The sequence below is a fragment of the Sciurus carolinensis genome, chromosome 6 (genome assembly GCF_902686445.1).
Source record: "Sciurus carolinensis chromosome 6, mSciCar1.2, whole genome shotgun sequence".
NCBI classification, from domain to species: Eukaryota; Metazoa; Chordata; class Mammalia; order Rodentia; family Sciuridae; genus Sciurus; species Sciurus carolinensis.
Window position 1 is genome coordinate 119015607 of NC_062218.1, and position 21642 is coordinate 119037248.

Genomic DNA, 21642 nt, shown 5'->3' on the forward strand with positions numbered 1-21642 from the left:
AATACTCCTCAGAGTATTCTATAAAATAGAGGAGGAAGCAACCCTTCCAAACTCATTCTATGAAGCTAATATCACCCTGATACCAAAACCAGACAAAGACACACTGAGGAAAGAAAATTTCAGACAATATCCCTAACATAGATGCAAAAATTCTTAACAAAATTTTAGCAAATCGCATACAAAAACATATTAAAAAGATAGTGCACCACGATCAAGTGGGTTTCATCCCAGGGATGCAAGTTTGGTAGAACGTCTGGAAATTAATAAATGTAATTCACCATATCAACAGACTTCAAGTTAAGAATCACATGATTATTTCGATAGATGCAGAAAAAGCATTTGATAAAATAGAGCACCGCTTCATGCTCAAAACACTAGAAAAAGTGGGGATACATTCATCAACATTGTAAAGGCTATCTATGCTAACTCCATGGTCAGCACCATTCTAAATGGAGAAAAACTGAAAGCATTCCCCTCCCAAAACTGAAACAAGGCAGGGATGCCCTCTTTTACCACTTCTATTCAGTATCATCCTTGAAACTCTAGCCAGAGCAATTAGACAGACCAAAGAAATTAAAGGGATACGAAAAGGAAAAGAAGAACTCAAACTATCGCTATTTGCTGATGACATGATTCTGTATTTAGAAGAGCTGACAAATTCTACCAGAAAACTTCTAGAACATATAAATGAATTCAGTAAAGTAGCAGGATATAAAATCATTGCTCATAAATCTAATGCATTTTTATTCATAAGTGATGAATTCTCTGAAAGAGAAATTAGGAAAACTACCCCATTCACAATAGCTTAAAAAAAAAATACTTGGGAATCAATCTAACAAAAGAGGTGAAAGACCTCTACAATAAGAACTACAGAACCCTAGAAAAAGAAATTAAAGAAAACCTTAGAAGATGGAAAGATCTCCCATGTTCTTGGATAAGCAGAATTAATATTGTCAAAATGGCCATACTACCAAAAGTGCTATACAAATTCAGTGCAACTCCAACTAAAATCCCAATGACGTATCTCATAGAAATAGAGCAAGCAATCAAAAAATTCATTTGGAAGAATAAGAGACCTGGAATAGCTAACGCAATCCTTAGCAGGAAGAGCAAAGCAGGGGATATCACAATACCAGATCTTCAACTATACTACAGAGCAATAGTAACAAAAATGAAATAGTATTGGCACCAAAATAGACTGGTAGATCAATGGTACAGAATAGAGACACAGAGACAAACCCACATAAATATAGTTTTCTCATACTAGACAAAGGTGCCAAAAATATACAATGGAGAAAAGATAGTCTCTTCAACAAATGATGCTGGAAAAACTGGAAATCCATTTGCAACAGAATGAAACTAAACCCCTATCTCTCACCCTGCGCAAAAATCAACTCAAAATGGATCAAAGACCCAGGAATTAGACCAGAGACCTTGCACCTAATAGAAGAAAAAGTAAGTCCAAATCTTCAACATGTCGGCCCAGGACCAGACTTTCTTTACATGACTCCCAAAGCACAAGAAATAAAAGCAGAAATCAATAATTGGGATAGATTCAAACTAAAAAGCTTTTTCTCAGCAAAGGAAACAATGAAAGATGTGAAGAGAGAGCCTACAGAGTGAGAGAAAATCTTTGCCACATACACTTCAAATTGAGCACTAATCTCCAGAATCTATAAAGAACTCAAAAAACTTTACACTAAGAATACAAATAACCCAATCAACAAATGGGCTAAGGAAATGAGTAGACATTTCACAGAATAAGATCTACAAGCAATCAGCAGATATATGAAAAAATGTTCAACATCTCTAGTAATAAGAGAAATGCAAATCAAAACTCTAAGATTTCATCTCACCCCAATTAGAATGGCTATTATCAAGAATACAAGCAACAATACATGTTGGCAAGGATGGGGGGAAAAAGGTACACTCATATATTGCTGGTGGGACTGCAGATTGGTGCAACCATTATGGAAAGCAGTATGGAGATTTCTTAGAGAACTTGAAATGGAACCACCTATCCCACTTCTCAATTCATACCCAAAGGACTTAAAGTCAGCATATTACAGTGACACAGCCACATCAATGTTTATAGTAGCTCAATTCACAGTAGCTAAACTATGGAACCTAATTAGGTGTCCTTCAACAGATGAATGCATATAGAAAATGTGATATATATATATATATATATATATATATATATATATATATATATATATATGATGGGATATTACTCAGCTTAAACAAGATGAAATTATGACATTTACAGGAAAATGAGTAGGGTTGGAGAATATCATGCTAAGCTAAATAAGCCAAACCATTTTTATTTTTTGAGACAGGATCTTGCTATATTGCCCAGGCTGGCCTGTAACTTACCATCCTCCTGCCTCAGTTTGAGTAGCTGAGATTATAGGTGTGTACCACCCCATGTGGCTCAACACTTGAATTTTTGAGGGGACCCAATTCAATCCATAACATTCATAGTTCTATCACCAAAATTCTTACAAAGGTAGTATATTTTATCCCCGTTTCCCCACTTTACAAACATTTTTCCATTCATATTATTCTGATTTCTGCCCCGATCATCCCACTGAATTTGATTTTGCTGAATTTCCATGGATAGCTTGAGGCTAAAAACAATGGACACTTTTATACTTTTTTGCCTTAAATGTCTTTGCTAGACTTCTTTACCCAGCTCCTATTTAAAATCTTTAAGTCTTGACTTAAAAGAAATAGAAATTTTCTCTTAATACCTTGGCTAAAGTTTGGGAGGAATCTTTCTCCAAAAACACTGTATGTATATTTGCATTATTGTACTGTATCTTCTTCAACTTTGTAACCTCTGCTTGGAGCTTGGAAAAATTCTTGGCAAATTAGATGAGCTAAGTGAATATTCTATCCTGGTAAATAAATGAATATTCTCCCAAATGTTCCCTTCAAGAAAATTGAATTTGAGCATCTAAGAGTAGATGTGGATATAACACATAAATATAACACCTAACACTATACATTATATATGATGGAGTTCCATTTTATATACATTGTATATCATGTTCTCTCTCTCTCTCTCTCTCTCTCTCTCTCTCTCTCTCTCTATATATATATATATATATATATAATTTCTGATTTTTTTTGCCATTGCAGAAACACAGAGGAATCATCACATACCTCAAAGGTGCCAAAAAAAATCTTTTGGTTATTATAGATTTTTTTGACTCTATGCTGTAAAAAACAGGATAATAGCACTATTAAACAGTAGTAGGTATCAACCTCATCACAGCTTGAAGGCAGAGTTCACTAGGAAACAAAAGCAGTGAAATGTGGCAAAGGTGGAAAAAGACGGCGGGTTGGGATGATCAGTGGTTTCCCTGTTCCTCAACACATGTTATGAAAATGAGCATGACTGAGCAAGCAGAAAGGAAGGACTGTGAACATGAGCTTATTTATCACAAAAGTCAGTCCTTACGATTGCTTTTCTTAATATAATGTTCTATAGCATAATGAAATATGCATAAATACAAAATGAATGCTCAATTTCAAGAAATGTCTATAGGACTTGAGGGAATAATTTAACAGATCGACATAATTAATGTGATAGCTGCTGAATAACTTAAACTTGGATATAGCAGATCACTGTAGAGGAAAGGAATTAGCCCCGTCGTGGTTTATGTTTCAAATGGGGCTTGGAGAAATGAATACTTAACAGTGGAAAGTAAGTAGGAGACTCTGACCATGATTAAATACATAGAAAAGTGAATAAATCCAACTAGCTATCTTCTCCATAAGAACATTTAATGTTATAAAAAAGAGGCAAGGCAGTTTAAGTTCAGTCAGTCTTTATTGTGTACGTTCTTGAGTGTGGCATATTTTTTTCTGCTCCTTAGAAGTGCCATCTATAATTAGCCATGACACCTGCAATTTTTAATTTTGTTAAAATTAATTTGAATCTCACCTGGTATAACTAGAAAATGAAAACCTTTTAAATAGAAATGTAATTTTTCATCTTTTAAAGAGAAACCCAAGATACAGAAGAACAATCTCATGTGACCCATAAACTTTTGGTGAAATAGAAAACCATAGGGAAACTGGGGGCTGGAACAATTACACTATTTTCTTGGACTCAGATGAGATCAATCATGGGCTAATAGAAAGGCAACGTTCAGGAGTTCTCAGTAACAATCCAGTTCCATAGTGAGTGCTTAATAGGTTTGCACTGGTATCATGGGCAATTTTAATCATCTGAATTAAACTCCCTTGCTTCCTTAGTGTTACATTAATCCTGTGGCAGGGTGGCAGTCTCTGATGTTTCCTCTTATTTACTGTCCTAAGAATTGGGAGAAATTTATGAGGGAACTGTGTTCACTCAGCTACTCTTTTCTGAGCTACTTTCTGTTTCTACTTGTGCATAGTACATGATGTTCTAAACTCATGAATTTCTGGATTAGTGAGAGATTCTCCTTGTTATAAACAAAGGACTAAATTTGTGTGAAATAAAACCTTTGAAAAACCATCGGGGTGCAGTAGCCTGTAATCCCAACTACTCTGGAGGCAGAGGCAGGAGGAGGAGGATTGCAAGTTCAAAGCCAGCCTCATCAACTTAATGAGGCCCTAAACATCTTAGTGAGACCCTGTCTCAAAAAAAAAAAAAAAAAAAAAGGCTGGGGATGTGACTCAGTGGTTAAACAGCCCTAGGTTTAGTGCTGGTAACAACAACAACAACAACAACAAAAAACTTTGAACAATCCCAAAACCAGTTTAAGTAAATTCATGTTCTCCTAGAGATTCACATACCTTGGTTTTCATTCTGCTCTCACCAGTCTTCATTTTAATCCTCAGAGAAGTTTTGCTTTCTTTTAAGAAGTGAAAAGGAGGTAATGGTATTAGAATTGATAAGATAAGGTCTGTCTGCTTTAACTTTAAAAATCCCTGATCCTTAACAAACAATGGATCACTGTTTAGAACAGCGATTTCTCATTTGGAATTTTACAAGAAGGAAACTTGGTATAATTTCAAGAGGATGGGCTTGGTATTCCTTGTGTTGTGCTGATATTTTATTATCATCTCCCCAATTGACATTAACTACACAAAACGCCTGAGTACTTGCTACCAGTGCTATCCTCAGAGTATAATTGGAGCAACTGAGTTAAACTGGAGTATGAACTCATCTAAGGTTTCTTAGTTCCTAAATGCCAGAATTGGGTTTGAAACCTAATGACTTCCAAAATAACACCTAAATAACACCTGCTTTCAGGTTTCCTTGATCTAGAGATCTTGCTTGTTCCTCAGATTTCAGAAATTTTCTACCATTATTATTATTATTTCAAGTGAGGTTTGTGATTATTTCTTTTATCTTCTGAAATTCCCAGAATGCATTTATTGGTCATCTTCATCATATCACACAAGTTCCTTAAACTGTTCTCATCCTTTTTCATTCTGTTTTTCTTTTTGCATTTCTGGATAATTTCCAGTGTCTGTTTGAGTTCATTGATCCTTTTATCTTCTTGGTCAAGTCTGCCAGCCAACTTCTCATTTGATTCTTGTTCTATATCTGGAACATATTATCTATTTTTTCATTTTTATGAAGTTTCTGTTTTAGTGTCTATATTTTATGCAAAATATCTGCCTCTCCCAGTTTTCACAGACTTGTCTTGTACAGGGAAAGACCATGACCAATTAGTCAGACCCCAAATCCTTGGTGCCTCTCAAAACTTCATGCCAGTTTGAACTACCATCTTTGTTCTTGGCAGCCTCTGTATTTCCAGTATGCCTGTCCCCATCAGCTTTCAAAGATGAGAGTTAGAAGCCAGACTCCTTGGTCCAAATCTTTTGTTTCTTGGGAGAAATTGAGAGTAGGGGATCATATAGCACTGCTCTAGTAGTAAGGATTATATTTTAATTATTTCTATCAGCCTCAATGGGGGTACTTTTGTATTCCCTAAAGTTACAGAATCCACTCAACCAATTCCACAAAGGTAATTGATCTGCAGTGATCTATTCGCTGCTGTTGAGTGTGCATGGGAGAGGGAGAATCTGGAGGATTCTATTCCACCAGCTCACTAATGTCACACTCACACCTCACGTCTGTGATTTTTTTTTTTTTTGCTTGTTTATTCTTGTTATTGTGGTAACAGGTATCAAACCCAGGAGCTGAGATACATCCCTGCACCTTATTTTGTCTTCATTTTGAAACAGGGGCTCACTAAGTTGCTGATGCTGGCCTCAGATTTTCAATCCTCTTGCCTCATCCTCTCTATTCGCTGGGATTACAAGCACGTATCACCATGCCCAGCTCACACCTGTTTTTAATTGCTATGCTATACTGTATATTGGTCTTCACTGAGGTGATTCACACTTTTAACTCATTGGCAACCCAGAGCCACCACTGGATAAGAAAAACAAATGACTCCCTAAGTTTTGGTTTTCTATTATGGAAAAAGTCTGTAATGGAATCTAACATACAGTTGATTTCAGGGTTAAAATGTTTAATAGATATGAAATAGCTCACTATATGACTATTGGGTTAAACATGCAGTGCCTGGTAAAGTTTGCAGTAAGAAACAAAGGTCTCTACAAACGTGTGATAATGAAGGAAATGGAGAGGAGAAACAGGTCACTTCCATTATCTCCAATCTTTAGGTGAAAGTCAAAGTAGAGTGACCTTGGTTGTAAAATAAAAGAAAGTTCTTGAAAAACATTTGAAGAAATTCACCTGTGCTGTGGGCATGCAACCTATTCTATATATTTCCCCTGCTTACAGACACAGTTTAGTGGCCTGCTGATGCTGAGGAGTGTGTGAGTAATAACATATCCAAAACTCCTCCACAAGGCCTCGAGATTTTTCTTTGGGATCACTAAACTGTATGCTTGGGGAATTTGCAGCCCTGGGCTTAAACAGTGGCACAAAATTCATGCTCAAAAAATCCTGCCTATCTTCTTAACTTTCTGTTCAGTCTGTAAGCTACATAGGCACAAATTTCATGCAAAAGAAAATAAATCAAAGATGCCATCACTAGACTTTATTCTTCTCATCTGAAGAGATAACAAAAAATATTTTATTGAGGACATTTGTACAAAGAAATCCTTAGCTTGCTTGAAGACCATGATGAACAAAGTGCTGTGGACTCATAGAGAAGGTAATGAGCTTTTACATTTGGGACCAGTTTAAAGAAAGACATTTGGGAAGACCTCTTGGTGGAGATGATGCATCAAACTGAGCCTTAGAAACAAACACATTAAGAAAAAGTGGAGAAGGAAGCAACTGCATTTAATGCCATAGAAACTGCAAGAGCAAAGGCAAATAGCACACAATGAATTGTTAGATCAGAGGAGTAGCTAGCACAAGGGGCGGATTCCAAAGTAAGGAGCAGGGCAGAATGTAGTAGAGGATGATCTCTCTCAGTAGGCGAGAAACTAATTTCTGAACATGTTGACTTCTTTGAAAATGCTCTTCCTTATTTTACTTAGATTATAAATGATTTTCATCTTGATTCCTTTTGAATAGCAAAAGGACTCTTGTGAATTATTATGACCATAATCTTATCAAGTACTAAGAAATAATTTCTTTCATTAAATGTAGCAATGCCTAAATTTATTATATAATACCAAAGGTCTGAAAAACATTGCATATTGAATGATAATCATTTTCCTTTTTTGTTTTCAACCTGGGTGCATAAGGCTTTGTCAGGGTCACTTTATTTTATTGGACACAACAAATTTAATACTGTTATTTGTGATCCTACCATAGTTCTTTACATTTAGGACCCATCAGCCCTACAAGCCTAGCATAGAGAATTCTTAGAAGAGATATGGTAAAATTCTACATTTTGTAACATTTGAAAAATGCTTAGTTCGACCAATTTATCAAACACCCTAAAAAAACAAAATTGCTGATGTTGAGAAATGCATTTCAGTCATTTGTTTAACCTGTCATAATTCATGAAACTATATATGAATACAATATTTTAAAATATTTATTAACTCTCTAAATGCCAGTCTGCCTTTTCAAATTTCCCTGAGTTAAGGAGAATCATAGGAGTATGGAATTTATAAGGTCACAGATGCTCAAAAAGGGCAAATTCATTTTTGGCAGGTAAATATTGATTTATGTTACTAATTAAAATAGTTGATGGAGATTGTTTTTCACTAAAAGCAAATATGTGAGGCTTATGTAGTCATGGAACTGTCCCCACAAAATTGTATCAAGCAGTGACATCCTAGTCATCTTAGTGTAAATAAACTCAATGATGTTCATACAACAATGATATTGCCTACTGATGCATCTCTCAAAACATGTCCTTATTGTTTGTCAGTACATTGCTACATATGTTCACATGTATGCACTTAAAAGTGAGAACTACCTTGAGCTTCAAATGTAATTTTCTACCCTTTGCTAAAATAAAGGCAAAGTATGAAGTTTCCTTTCTGTTCTTCAAGCACTCATGACTTGGCACCTTTCAAGGTGTTCCAGAGGTCCAGCTTCTTCTTGCTCAAGAAATTTGAAACCTCTCAGTAATGCAAAACCAGGCCTAGTCACGTAGGCAGGAAGGAGAGAGATAAGGGGGGAGAGAACTGGAGAACAAAAGAGACTTTAACCTATAAAAGATGTAGGGTGCGCTCACTTCTTGGGACTTTAGAACATCAGCCATGGCCCCCTTCTTCCTGCCGGGAGAAGTCTGTATTATTACCTTTAAATAAAACCTGCTTGGCGATCCAAGATGGCGGCCTAGAGGGAGACTGCACCCCCGGTCGCTCCAGAACCCAGGAGTTAAGAAGGGGAGGCATTGAGAGACTCGGACTGAAGTGGAGCCACGGGTGAGTCTGCCCACTGGGTAAAGCTCGGCCCGGGTGGCAGGCCCAGATAGAGGTGGCTTAGCAGAGCCGGGCAGGGCAGCTTGAGTCTTCCCAAGGTAGTCTTCCACACTCCGGCAGTGGGCTCTTCCCACACGGCCAGCTGCACGGTGCAGGCCCACAGTGAGAGCATTTCCGCACAGAGCCAGTTCCAAAACGTGGAACCAGTAGGGGGCTAGGGGCAGTATTCTTCGAATGAGCTGCTTTATCAGATTCCTCCAAGACATCAGGCTACTGAAGGCTGGGAGGTGATACACTGGAAATCTAGTGGGACACTATAAGCCAATAGTGGAAAACTGCAATATCTCAGGGTCCCACTGACAACTGACCATTATGAGAAAACAAGGGAAGAAAATGTCCCAAACAAACCTAGATACTACATCAATAAAACCCAATGACAGCAGAGCAGAAGAAATGTCAGAAAGGGAGTTCAGAATGTACGTAATTAAAACGATCAGGGAAGCTAATGAGGAGATGAAAGAGCAAATGCAGGCATTGAAGGAGGAGATGAAAGAGCAAATGCAGGCATTAAATGATCGCACCAATCAACAGTTAAAAGACCAAATACGGGAAGCAAGAGATCATTTCAATAAAGAGTTAGAGATACTGAAAAAAAACCAAACTGAAATCCTTGAAATGAAGGAAACAATAAACCAAGTTAAAAACTCCATAGAAAGCATAACCAATAGGATAGAACACCTGGAAGACAGAACCTCAGACATTGAAGACAAAATATTTAACCTTGAAAACAAAGTGGAACAAACAGAGAAGATGGTAAGAAATCATGAACAGAATCTCCAAGAACTATGGGATATCATGAAAAGGCCAAATTTGAGAATTATTGGGATTGAGGAAGGCTTAGAGAAACAAACCAAAGGAATGAACAATCTATTCAATGAAATAATAACAGAAAATTTCCCAAATCTGAAGAATGAAATGGAAAACCAAGTACAAGAGGCTTATAGAACTCCAAACATACAAAATTACAACAGACCCACACCAAGGCACATTATTATGAAAATACCTAACATACAAAATAAAGACAGAATTTTAGAGGCCGCGAGAGAAAAGAATCAAATTACATTCAGAGGGAAACCAATAAGAATATCAGCAGATTTTTCAATCCAGACCCTAAAAGCTAGAAGGGCCTGGAACAACATATACCAAGCCCTGAAAGAAAATGGATGCCAACCAAGAATCTTATACCCAGCAAAACTTACCTTCAAATTTGACGATGAAATAAGATCCTTCCATGATAAACAAAAGCTAAAGGAATTTACAAAAAGAAAGCCAGCATTACAGAACATTCTCAGCAAAATATTCCATGAGGAAGAGATGAAAAACAACGATGCAAATCAGCAACAGGAGGCGCTAGCCTAAAGGAATAGCCAAATAAAGGAGAAACCAAATCATGTCAAAAACAAATATGAGTCAATTGACTGGGAATACAAATCATATCACAATAATAACCCTGAATGTTAATGGCCTGAATTCATCAATCAAAAGACACAGACTGGCAGATTGGATTAAAAAGAAAAATCCAACAATATGCTGCCTGCAAGAGACACATCTCATAGAAAGAGACACCCATAGACTAAAGGTGAAAGGATGGGGAAAAACATACCATGCACACGGACACAGCAAAAAAGCTGGAGTATCCATCCTCATCTCAGATAATGTGGACTTCAAACCAAAACTAGTCAGAAGGGATAAAGAAGGACATTACATGCTGCTTAAGGGAAGCATAAATCAGCAAGACATAACAATCATAAATATCTATGCCCCGAACATTGGCTCATCCACGTACGTCAAACAAATCCTTCTCAATTCCAGAAATCAAATAGACCACAACACAATAATACTAGGCGATTTTAACACACCTCTCTCACCACTGGATAGATCGTCCAAACAAAAATTGAATAAAGAAACTATAGATCTCAACAACACAATCAGCAATTTAGACTTAACGGACATATATAGAATATACCATCCAACAAAGAATGAATACACTTTCTTCTCAGCAGCACATGGATCCTTCTCTAAAATAGACCATATTTTATGCCACAAAGCTACTGTTAGTAAATACAAGAAGATAGAGATACTACCTTGTACTCTATCAGATCATAATGGATTGAAATTAGAAATAAATGACAGAATAAAAAACAGAAACTTCTCCAATACCTGGAGACTAAATAATACACTATTATATGATGAATGGATAACAGAAGACATCAGGAGGGAAATAAAAAAATTCTTAGAAGTAAACGAGAACAAAGACACATCATATCAAAATCTCTGGGACACTATGAAAGCAGTACTTAGAGGAAGATTTATTTCATGGGGTGCATTCAAAAAAAGAAGTAGAAATCAACAAATAAACGAGTTAACACTACAGCTCAAAGCACTAGAAAAAGAAGAGCAGACCAATACCAAAAGTAGTAGAAGACAGGAAATAGTTAAAATCAGAGCCGAAATTAACGAAATCGAAACAAAAGAAACAATCGGAAAAATTAATAAAATAAATAGTTGGTTCTTTGAAAAAATAAATAAAATTGATAAACCCTTAGCCACACTAACAAAGAGAAAGAGGGAGAAAACTCAAATTACTAAAATTCGGAATGAACAAGGAAACATCACAACAGACACGAGTGAAATACAAAACATAATTAGAAGCTATTTCGAAAATCTATACTCCAACAAAACAGAAAACCTTGAAGACATCAACAAATTTCTAGAGACATATGAACTACCTAAACTGAACGAGGAGGACATACACAACTTAAATAAACCAATTTCAAGCAATGAAATAGAAGAGGTCATCAAAAGCCTACCAACAAAGAAAAGTCCAGGACCAGATGGGTTCTCAGCCGAGTTCTATAAAACCTTTAAAGAAGAGCTCATTCCAATACTCCTCAAACTATTCCATGAAATAGAAGAGGAGGGAACCCTACCAAACTCGTTCTATGAAGCCAATATCACCCTGATACCTAAACCAGACAGAGACACATCAAGGAAAGAAAATTTCAGACCAATATCCTTAATGAACATCGATGCAAAAATTCTCAACAAAATTTTAGCAAATCGCATACAAATATATATTAAAAAGATAGTGCACCACGATCAAGTGGGTTTTATCCCAGGGATGCAAGGTTGGTTCAACATTCGGAAATCAATAAATGTCATTCACCATATCAACAGACTTAAAGTTAAGAATCACATGATTATTTCAATAGATGCAGAAAAAGCATTTGATAAAATACAGCATCCCTTCATGCTCAAAACACTAGAAAAAATTGGGGTAATGGGAACATTCCTAAACATTATAAAGGCCATCTACGCTAAGCCCATGGCTAATATCATTCTAAATGGTGAAAAACTGAAAGCGTTCCCCCTAAGAACTGGAACAAGGCAGGGATGCCCTCTTTCACCGCTTCTATTCAACATCGTCCTTGAGACTCTAGCCAGAGCAATCAGACAAACCAAAGAAATTAAAGGGATACGAATAGGAAAAGAAGAACTCAAACTATCCCTGTTCGCTGATGACATGATTATATATTTACAGGAACCTGGAAATTCCACCAGAAAACTTTTAGAACTCATAAGTGAATTCAGTAAAGTAGCAGGTTACAAGATCAATGCTCATAAATCCAATGCATTTTTATACATAAGTGATGAATCTTCAGAAAGAGAAATTAGGAAAACTACTCCATTCACAATAGCATCGAAAAAAATAAAATACTTGGGAATCAATCTCACAAAAGAGGTGAAAGACCTCTACAATGAGAACTACAGAACACTAAAGAAAGAAATTCAAGAAAACCTTAGAAGATGGAAAGATCTCCCATGTTCCTGGATAGGCAGAATTAATATCGTCAAAATGGCTATACTACCTAAAGTTCTATACAGATTCAATGCAATTCCAATTAAAATCCCAATGATGTACCTCGCAGAAATAGAGCAAGCAATTATGAAATTCATCTGGAAGAATAAAAAACCTAGAATAGCTAAAGCAATCCTCAGTAGCAAGAGCGAAGCAGGGGGTATTGAAATACCAGATCTTCAACTCTACTACAAAGCAATAGTAACAAAAACGGCATGGTATTGGTACCAAAATAGACAGGTAGATCAATGGTACAGAATAGAGGACATGGACACAAACCCAAATAAATACAATTTTCTCATACTAGACAAAGGTTCCAACAATATGCAATGGAGAAAAGATAGCCTCTTCAACAAATGGTGCTGGGAAAACTGGAAAACTATATGCAATAGAATGAAACTAAACCCCTATCTCTCACCCTACACAAAACTCAACTCAAAATGGATCAAGGACCTCGGAATCAGACCAGAGACCCTGCATCTTATAGAAGAAAAAGTAGGTCCAAATCTTCAACTTGTTGGCTCAGGATCAGATTTCCTTAACAGGACTCCCATAGCACAAGAAATAAAAGCAAGAATAAACAACTGGGATAGATTCAAACTAAAAAGCTTTCTCTCAGCAAAGGAAACTATCAGAAATGTGAAGAGAGAGCCTACAGAGTGGGAGAATATCTTTGCCAACCATACCTCAGATAGAGCGCTAATTTCCAGAATCTATAAAGAACTCAAAAAACTCTACACGAAGAATACAAATAATCCAATCAACAAATGGTCTAAGGAAATGAACAGACATTTCACAGAAGAAGATGTACAAGCAATGAACAGATAAATGAAAAAATGTTCAACATCTCTAGTAATAAGAGAAATGCAAATCAAAACCACCCTAAGATTCCATCTCACCCCAATTAGAATGGCGATTATCAAGAATACAAGCAACAATAGGTGTTGGCGAGGATGTGGTGAAAAAGGAACACTCATACATTGCTGGTGGGGTTGCAAATTAGTGCAACCACTCTGGAAAGCAGTGTGGAGATTCCTCAGAAAGCTTGGAATGGAAACACCATTTGACCCAGCTATCCCACTCCTTGGCCTATACCCAAAGGACTTAAAATCAGCATACTACAGAGATACAGCCACATCAATGTTCATTGCTGCTCAATTCACCATAGCCAGATTGTGGAACCAACCTAGATGCCCTTCAGTTGATGAATGGATAAAGAAACTGTGGCATATTTATACAATGGAATATTACTCCGCAATGAAGAATGATAAAATTATGGCATTTGTAGGCAAATGGTCGAAATTGGAGAATATCATGCTAAGTGAGATAAGCCAATCTCAAAAAACTAAAGGACAAATGATCTCGCTGATAAGCGGATGAGGACATATAATGGGGGGTGGGAGGGGCTAGCATTAGGTTTAGGGTTAGGTTTAGAGTTAGGCTAAGGAGAGCAGTAAGAATGAAGGAAAGAAGGACTGTGTAGAGGGAAAAGAGGGGTGGGAGGGGTGGGAGGGGTGGGAGGGGTGGGGGGAGGGGAAAAATATAATAAACATCATTACCCTATGTAAACGTAAAAAAAAAAAAAAAAAAAAAAAAAAAAAACCTGCTTAATAAAAAAAAAAAAAAAAAAAGAAATTTGAAACCTAAAAAATGACTGCCAATTCCAGTTTACTATTTTATTGACAATGAGCTTTCTAGCCCAAAAAATAATCTATTTTATGCTCTCTGCTTTCACACAGTATTTCTTCTTTTAATTATGAAGTTTATGCTTGTAATTTCATTTCACAGGCATGGGTACTCCTTCATACTCGATTTTCTTCTTGACCATTTTCCTGGTACTATCAGAGCAGTTAAGTATTTTATAATGTTTGATGAAGTGCATTGGAGTGATTATAAACATGTTCCTTTCATAAGCACATTATTGATTTATAAAATGATGGTTATTATAATGGCTCTCACTTTGTAAGATACAACCAGTTTTAGTTATGTGGATATGTACATGATACATGTTTTCCAGTCCTTCTTCAGGACCACACCCTCCCCTGATCAATTAAACTATTTTATCTATGCTGCAGTGAAGAGATGAAAAATTACTGAAACTTAAAGACAATTGAGCTACAAAAATATAATGCTAATATGAATTATCTAACATTCCCTTAGTTGCTTCTTATATGTAAAACACATCCTGGTCTAGAGAAGGTTTTCAAAGGCAATAAAGAGCACAGAAAAATGTCTGGAAAAAAGCACACCAAACATAGTAAAATGGTGATATCTGAGAAGTGAAGTGGAAGGAGAGTATGGAAATTTTTTTTTATTTCTTTTTATTTCTAATGTTCATAAGCTAGTCTTGGGTCATTAAAAAAGTATTATAAAGTGCTATGGGCCAATATTGTCACAAATATGAAAGTAAAGAATTGCATATGTGGAAAAATATAAGTTAATATAAAGAGAGAAATAGAAAGATAACATGTACTCATGGATTGGAAGTTTTAATATTGCTAAACTGTCCATATAATCCAAAGTAACTGACAGATTCAATGCAATATCTGTCAAAATTCCAATGTAATTTCTCATAGATATAGGCAAAAAAATCATGAGTAAAAAGAAAAAATCTGAAGTCATCCCACTACTTGGTAATAAACCATACTGTGAAGTGATAGCAATGAAAACTACATGATCAAACAGGCCCATAAATCAATGGAACAGAATAGAGAACCAGAAATGAGCTCACACATGTACCTTCAATTGATTTGCAACAAACACAATGGGAAAAGGTCAGTATTTTCAGTAAATGGTGTTGAGAACATCCAAAATATATAAAGAACTCAAAAAACTCTACAGGAATAAAATAAATAATCTTATTAAAAATTGGGCAAGGATATATATTCATGAGACTAGGACGTGAAACAGAATAAGATACATTCCATGTTTGTATAAATATGTCAAAATAAATTCTACTTGTCATGTATAACTAAAAATGACAAAGAAAAAGAAAAAGAAAAGAAAAATTGGGCAAGGAAAATGAATAGACATTTCTCAAAAGAGATAATCAACATATATATGAAAAGAAGCTCAACAATCATTAGAGAAATGCAAATTTAAATTACAATGCAATGTCACCTCAAACCTCTCAGCATGTCTGTATTCATAAAGATGAAAGGTAACAAATGCTGGTAAAGATGAGGGAAAAAAGGGAAAGCTTTCACAGTATTGGTGGGAACATAAATTACAACAGTCATTGTTAAAATCCTTATAGAGGTTATTCAAGAAACTAAATCATGTAGGGTGTTTTGACACAACCTGTAATCAAAGCTACTTGGGGAGACTGAGAAAGGAGTATGTCAAATTTATGTCAACCTCAGCAACTTAGCAAGACTCTGTCTTAAAAATAAATAAATAAATAAATAAATAAATAAATAAATAAATAAATAGTAGAACTAAAGATGAAGCTTGGTAACATAGTATATGGTCCAGGATTCAATCTCCAACAGTTAAAGAAAAACAAAATTATAATTTCCATATGACCTAACATTCCTACTTCTGAATATTTAAAAGTAATGTGTCAAAGAGCTATCTGCATTCCAATATTCATTTTTGCACTGTTATAGATAAGTTTTGGAATCAACCCCAGTGCCTACCAACAAGAGAATGGATAAAGAAAATATATATAGTCACAATGGAATACTATTCAGTCTTTTTTTTCAATTTTTTTATTTGTTCTAATTAGTTATACATGACAGAAGAATGCATTTCAATTTATTGTATACAAATGGAGCACAACTTTTCATTTCTCTGGCTATACACGATGCAGTCACATGGTTTGTGCAATCATACATGTATGTAGGGTAATGATAGCCATCTCATTCCACCATCCTTTCCACCCCCCACTCTCTCCCCTCACTCCCCTCCGTCTAATACAAAGTTCCTCCATTCTTCCATAGATCCCCCACCCCTGCAATATGAATCAGCATCCACATATCAGAGAAAACATTTGGCCTTTGGTTTCTTGGAATTGGCTTATTTTACTTAGCATTATATTCTCCAACTCTATCCATTTACCTGAAAATGCCATAATTTCATTTTTCTTTGTGGCTGAGTAATATTTCATTGTGTCTATGTACCATATTTTCTTTATCCATTTGTCTCTTGAAGGGACTCTAGGTTGGTTCCATATTTTACCTATGGTTAGTTAGTTGAGCTGCTATAAACACTGATGCGGCTGTATCACTGTAATATGCTGATTTTAAATTCTTTGGGTATATAGACCAAGGAGTGGAATAGCTGGGTCAAATGGTGGTTCCATTTCAAGTTTTCTGAGAAATCTCCATACTGCTTTCCAAATGGTTGCACCAATTTGCAGCCCATGAGCAATGTATGAGTGTTCCTTTCCCCCCACAACCTCGCCAATACTTATTATTGTTTGTATTCTTGATAATTGCCATTCTGATTAGAGCAAGATGGAATCTCAGTGTAGTTTTAATTTACATTTCTTTAATTGCTAGAGATGTTGAACATTTTTTCATATATTTGTTGATTGATTGCATATCTTCCTCTGTGAAGTGTCTATTCAATTCCTTAGCCCATTTGTTGATTGTGTTATTTGGTTTCTTGGTGTTAATATTTTTGAGTTCTTTATGTATCCTGGCAATTGATTGTTTTCTTTGCTGAGAAGAAGCTTTTTAGTTTGAATCCATCACATTTATTAATTTTTAATTTTGCTTCTTGTACTTTAGGAAGTGTGTATTAAGAAAGTCATGTCCTAAGTCTACATGATGAAGATTTGATGGAGCCTCCTTTTTTTTTTTTTTTATTAGACCCAGGGTCTCTGGTTGAATTTCTAGGTCCTTGATCCACTTTGAGTTGAGTTTTGTACAGGGTGAGAGATAGGGATTTAATTTCATTTTGCTACATATGGATTTCCAGTTTTCCCAACACCATTTGTTGAAGAGGCTATCTTTTCTCCAAGGTCTGTTTTTGGTGCCTTTGTCTCTTATGAGATAACCATATTTATATGGGTTCGTCTCTGTATCTTCTATTCTGTATCATTTGTCTACATGTCTATTTTGGTGCAAATACCATGCTGTTTTTGTTAGTACTTCTCTGTAGTATAGTTTAAGTTCTGGTATTGTGATCCCTCCTGCTTCACTCTTCTTGCTGAAGATTACTTTGGCTGTTCTGGGTCTCTTATTTTTCCAAATGAATTTTATGACTGCTTTTTCTGTTTCTATGAAGAATGACATTGGGATTTTAATGGGAATTGCATTAAAACTGTATAATAATTTTGGTAGTAGGGCCATTTTGACAATATTAATACTGCCTATGCAAGAACATGGGAGATCTTTCCATCTTCTAAGGTCTTCTTCAATTTCTTTTTTTTAAATTGTTTTTTGTAGTTATAGATGGACAGCATGCCTCTTTTTGTTTGCTTATTTTTGTACATGGTGCTACGGATCGAACTCAGTGTCTCACACATGGTAGGCAAACACTCTGCCACTGAACCACAGACCCAGCCCCTCAATTTCTTTCTTTAGTGTTCTGTGCTTTTCATTGTTAGAGGTCTTTCACCTCTTTTATTAGATTGATTCCCAAGTATTTTATATTTTTGAGGCTTTTGAGAATGGGGTAGTTTTCCTATTTCTCTTTTAGAGGATTCATCATTTATGTATAGAAATGCATTTGATTTATGGATGTTGATTTTATATCCTACTACTTTGCTGAATTTATTTATTAGTTCTAGAAGTTTTCTGCTGAAATTTTTGGATCTTTTAGATATACAATCATGTCACTGGCAAATAGTGATAGTTCAAGTTCTTTTCCTATTTGTATCCCTTTAATTTCTTTCTTCTGCCTAATTGCTCTGGATAGAATTTCCAGGACTATTTTGAATAGAAGTGGTAAAAGAGGGCATCCCTGTTTTGTTCCAGTTTTTAGAGGGAATGTTTTGTTTGTCTCCATTTAGAATGATGTTGGCCCTGGGCCTAATTAGTGTAGTAGCTTTTACAATGTTGAGATATATTCCTACTATCCTTAGTTTTTCTAGTGTTTTGAATATGAAGGAGTCCTGCATTTTGTCAAGTTCTTTTTCTCTATCTATTGAGATGATTATATGATTTTTATCTTTAAGTCTATTGATGTGATGAATTACATTTATTGATTTCCATATATTGAGTCAACCTTACATACCTGGGATGAACCCCACTTGATCATCATGCACTATCCTTTTAATATGTTTTTGTATGTGATTTGCTAGAATATTACTGAGAATTTTTGTATCTATGTTCATCAGAGATACTAGTCTGAAGTTTTCATTCCTTGATGTGTCTTTGTCCAGGTTTGGTATGAGGGTGATACAAGCCTCATAGAACGAGTTTGGAAGGGTTTCCCTCCTTTTCTATTTCATGGAATAATTTAAGAAATATTGGTGTTAATTCTTCTCTGAAGTTCTCTTGGAACTCACCTGAGACACTGTCTGGTCCTGGGCTTTTTTTTGGTTGGTACGCTTTTGATGACATTTTCTATTTCATTGCTTGAAACTGATCGGTTTAAATTGTGCATATCCTGATTCAGCTTGGGTATATGGATGTCTCTAGAAATTCATCAATGTCTTCAAGATTTTCTATTTTATTGGAGTAAAAATTTTCAAAATGGAAGAAAATTTTTTGTCATTTGTGAAAATAGGTATGGAACTGGAGAACAGTATGCATAGTGAAATAAATCAAGCACAAAAAGACAAACACCACGTGTTCTCATTATATATGAAATCTAAAACAATGGAACTGAAAAAAAAATACAGAATAGAATGGTGATTAGCGAAGTTGGAGAAGTGAGGCACTGTGATGATGATGGTCAAAGTGTACCAAGTCTCAATTAGAGAGGAGGAATAAGTTGTTTCCTGAGATCTATTGCACAGCACGGTAAATATAGTAAATAATACTGTATTGTACATTTTAAAATTACTGAGAGTAATTTGAAATTTTTCTCACCCTAAAATATAAGTATTTTCAATGACAAATATATCATTTTATTTTTATTTACTTATTATACCTTGTTTCATAGATCATAACATTGCTTTGTACCTCATAAATATATAAATTATATGATTTGTCAATTTACAAATAAAATATGAATTACAAAAGAGAACTAATGGATAATCCAGTTTTTGGAAATGTTCTATACTGCCAGATTTTTACACCAAATATTTTACAAAACATCAGAGACTTATCAAAGAAAACATTAAGCAAACTCACTATAGTGTATATTCCAGATGTGCTCATCTGGCATACATGCTTATATTCCATGCATCTCTGTAATGTTTTATGTTTTCTATTTGTCTTTGAGCATGTCCCTAGGCCTTAAAAATGAAGAAATTTGAGATGATGATATCTAATATCTTTTTCAGGTCTGAGATTTTATTATCATGATATTAGTACATTAAAAACTGATTAAAATCAGAGAAACTATTTAAAAAATTATATATAGAACAGCAAGTATCACATCCATATTAGGCCAACTAGACCAACATAATTGGGTTTTTTTTTTTTTTTTTTTTGAGGGTGATACTGATACTGGAAGTTGAATTCAGAGGTGCTTCACCCCTAACTAAAGCTACCTCCCAGGCCCCTGCTCAGCACCCCAAACCCTTTTTGAAAAAATCTGAGACAGGATCTTGCCAAGTTGCTGAAGCTGGCCTCAAACTTGTGGTCTTCTGCCTCCTGAGTTGCTAGAATTTCAGGTGTACACCATCACGCTCAGTTTGACAGAGTCAGGATATTTGCTAAATGAATTTTTTAAAAAAGCTATAATAATTGTTAGAAATATGTAAGTTCAAAATGTACTGTTTATTAGAAACCATTGTGAGTGTTGTTCATTTATTATTTTCCAACCACCAAGTATATTTATCACTATCCCTCTGTCACTTTGAAGACATCCTTTTCCTAAGTGAGACAACTTAAGTCCCACTTAATTCCTCATCTTGCTCAGATGCAGAACCTTCAGATGATTTACAGTGAAAGACCATAATTGACTTATGGTCTAAAATAAGAAATTGTCTACCACATCTCCACCCACATACAGTGGTGTAACAGTGACTGAATAAGAACAAATAAACATTTTCATTCAGGAAGAAAGACAGCAGGAAAACTCAAAGTCACTGTCACACAGCATTCGTGAAATTCACTAGACAAACATGAAAGTCCCCCTACCTAGGTCTAAGACCCCTGAATCTGCTCTCTGGGTGGTTGTTACCTAACTACTACTGATACAGATGTTGAGGTGTTTGCTTTGCTTGAAGGAAGTATAGCTTTCATAGTCTGTTCTAGTTTGAAGCCTTACTGAACACTCACATGTATTTATAGACCAGGTTTATAATTTGCCTACATAACTATTTTAAAGAACAATAGTGGGAATTTGTGATTCTTGGTGTTGTGGGCCATAGGAAAAGATGGGAAATCTTCAAAACTTGAGCTGAATCACATAAAGGTTATTTGGCTTTCGAATATATATATATATATATATTTTTTTTTTTTTTTTTTTTTCCTAAGAGGTAGCATTAGCAACAGTAGCATCCACCTTAGGAAAGTGTCTTCTTGGTCTGGAGAGCTTGGAGGGCAGCTTTGTCCACCTTGGAGCAGAGAGGTTCTGGGGGACTCTGGCATATGCAACAACTTGGAGAAATTTAATTTTGTATTTTGTATCTAAAGTCCAATTATGAAGCACCTAGAATTTTTCAGTTATAAGAATAGATTGTCTGGGTTCCACTATAGCCAAGATAATGTTAATTTTTTTTCTTTTGTAGGTTTTGATTCCACCATGAAATTGGGGTTCTTTTTTAATATATATTTTTAAATTGTGGTTGGACACAATACCTTTACTTTCTTTTTTATCTTTTTTTTAATGTACTGCTGAGGATAGAACCA